The sequence below is a fragment of the Arachis hypogaea genome, chromosome 8 (assembly GCF_003086295.3).
Source record: "Arachis hypogaea cultivar Tifrunner chromosome 8, arahy.Tifrunner.gnm2.J5K5, whole genome shotgun sequence".
Lineage (NCBI taxonomy): Eukaryota > Viridiplantae > Streptophyta > Magnoliopsida > Fabales > Fabaceae > Arachis > Arachis hypogaea.
In genome coordinates this window covers 37,915,927-37,918,870 of record NC_092043.1, presented here as the reverse complement: position 1 = coordinate 37,918,870, position 2,944 = coordinate 37,915,927, and the positions used below count along the sequence as shown (strand labels likewise).

Genomic DNA, 2,944 nt, shown 5'->3' with positions numbered 1-2,944 from the left:
ATTTTTAAAATTAGTTATTTCTTACAAGTCAAGTCAAATTTTCAATTTTAAAAATCTTATCTTTTCAAAATCTTTTCCAAAAATTATATCTTTTTCATTTTTTTTATTTTATTTTTCGAAAATTCGAAAAATCTTTTCTAAATTATTTTCAAAATCTTTTCCTTATCTTTATATCAAATTTTTAAAAACTCACTAACAATTAATGTGATTGATTCAAAAATTTGAAGTTTGTTACTTTCTTGTTAAGAAAGGTTCAAATCTTTAAGTTCTAGAATCTTATCTTGTAGTTTCTTGTTAGTGAAGTAAGTAATTTTAAAATTTTTGAATTAAACCTTTTTATCTTTTATCTTATCTTTTTCAAAAATTTTATCTTTTTCAAAATTTGATTTTAAAATATCTTATCTAACTTCTTATCTTCTTATCTTTTCAAATTTGATTTTAATATCTTTTTCAACTAATTAATTAACTTTTTGTTTGTTTCTTATCTTTTTCAAAACCACCTAACTACTTTTCCCTCTCTAATTTTCGAAAACATCTCATCCTTTTTCAAAAATTCTTTCTAATTAACTAATTGTTTTAAATTTTAATTTTAATCTTATCTTATCTTTAATTTTCGAAAATCATTAACCTCTTTTTCAAAATTATTTTCGAAATTCTCCCTCACTTTTCTTATTCTATTTAATTATTTTTTTACTAACACTTCTCTTCACCTCTCTTCATCTAAAAATCCGAACCTATTCTCCTTCACTTTTCTCCCTTTTTTTCTTCTACTAACATAAAGAAATCTCTATACTGTGACATAGAGGATTCCTCTTCTTTCCTTGTTTTCTCCTCTTTCATATGAGCAGGAACAAGGACAAAAGCACTCTTGTTGAAGCTGATCCTGAACCTGAAAGGACTTTAAAGAGGAAACTAAGAGAAGCTAAATTACAACAATCCAGAAGTAACCTTTCAGAAATTTTCGAACAAGAGAAGGAGATGGCAGCCGAACCCAATAATGATAATGCAAGAAGGATGCTTGGTGACTTTACCAAACCAATGTCCAAATTTGATGGAAGAAGCATCTCCATTCCTGCCATTGGAGCAAACAATTTTGAGCTGAAACCCCAGCTAGTTGCCTTAATACAACAAAACTGCAAGTTTTATGGACTTCCATCTGAAGATCCTCATCAGTTTTTAACTGAATTCTTGCAGATCTGTGAGACTGTTAAGACGAATGGAGTAGATCCTGAAGTCTACAGGCTCATGCTTTTCCCTTTTGCTGTAAGAGACAGAGCTAGAATACGGTTGGATTCACAACCTAAGGATAGCCTGGACTCCTGGGAGAAGCTGGTCACTGCCTTCTTGGATAAATTCTTTCCTCCTCAAAAGCTGAGCAAGCTTAGAGTGGATGTTCAGACCTTCAAACAAAAAGATGGTGAATTCCTCTATGAAGCTTGGGAAAGATACAAGCAGCTGACCAAAAGATGTCCATCTGACATGTTTTCAGAATGGACCATATTAGATATATTCTATTATGGTCTATCTGAGTTTTCGAAAATGTCATTGGACCATTCTGCAGGTGGATCCATCCACCTAAAGAAAACACCTGCAGAAGCTCAAGAACTAATTGACATGGTTGCAAATAACCAATTCATGTACACTTCTGAGAGGAATTCTGTGAATAATGGGATACCTCAGAAGAAAGGAGTTCTTGAAATTGATGCTCTGAATGCCATATTGGCTCAGAACAAAGTGTTGACTCAGCAAGTCAACATGATCTCTCAAAGTCTGAATGGATGGCAAAATGCATCCAACAGTACTAAAGAGGCAGCTTCTGAAGAAGCTTATGATCCTGAGAACCTTGCAATGGCAGAGGTTAATTACATGGGTGAACCTTATGGAAACACCTATAATTCATCATGGAGAAATCATCCAAATTTCTCATGGAAGGATCAACAAAAGCCTCAACAAGGCTTTAACAATGGTGGACACAATAGGCTGAGCAATAGCAAGCCTTTTGCATCATCTTCTCAGCAACAGACAGAGAATTCTGACCAAAACACTTCTAATTTAGCCAATCTAGTCTCTGATCTGTCAAAAGCCACTTTCAGTTTCATAAGTGAAACAAGATCCTCCATCAGAAATCTGGAGGCACAAGTGGGCTAGCTGAGTAAGAAAGTCATTGAAACTCCTCCCAGTATTCTCCCAAGCAATACAGAAGAGAATCCAAAAGGAGAGTGCAAGGCCATTGATGTGATCAATATGGCCGAATGCACAAGGGAGGAGAAGGACGAAAATCCTAGTGAGGAAGACCTCCTGGGACATCTTTCAAGCAAGAAGGAGTTTCCTATTAAGGATCCAAAGGAATCTGAGACTCATATAGAGACCATAGAGATTCCATTAAATCTCCTTCTTCCATTCATGAGCTATGAAGACTATTCTTCCTCTGAAGAGGATGAAGATGTGACTGGAGAGCAAGTTGCTCAATATTTAGGAGCTATCACGAAGCTGAATGCCAAGTTGTTTGGTAATGAGACTTGGGAAAGTGAACCTCCCTTGCTCATTAGTGAACTAGATACCTGGATTCAGCAAATTTTACCTCAAAAGAAACAAGATCATGGCAAGTTCTTAATACCTTGTACCATAGGCACCATGACCTTTGAAAAAGCTCTATGTGATCTGGGGTCAGGGATAAATCTTATGCCACTCTCTGTAATGGAAAAGCTGGGAATCATTGAGGTACAACCTGCCTTGTTCTCATTACAATTGGAAGACAAGTCATTGAGACAAGCTTATGGAATAGTAGAGGACGTGTTAGTAAAGGTTGAAGGCCTTTACATCCCTGCTGATTTCATAATCTTAGACACTAGGAAGGAAGAGGATGAGTGTATCATCCTTGGAAGACCTTTCCTAGCCACAGCAGGAGCTGTGATAGATGTCAACAGAGGTGGATTAGTCCTTC

The 2,944-nt window shown here is 35.6% G+C and overlaps 1 non-coding gene across 1 annotated transcript; it reads right to left on the bottom strand.

The window, feature by feature from the left end:
- Nucleotides 1–1,377: 1,377 nt before the first annotated feature.
- On the bottom strand, nt 1,378–1,481 carry LOC112708554 (small nucleolar RNA R71). Its single transcript, XR_003156408.1, has one exon. It is a non-coding gene; the product is annotated as a small nucleolar RNA R71 (small nucleolar RNA).
- Between the last annotated feature and the right edge of the window lie 1,463 nt (nt 1,482–2,944).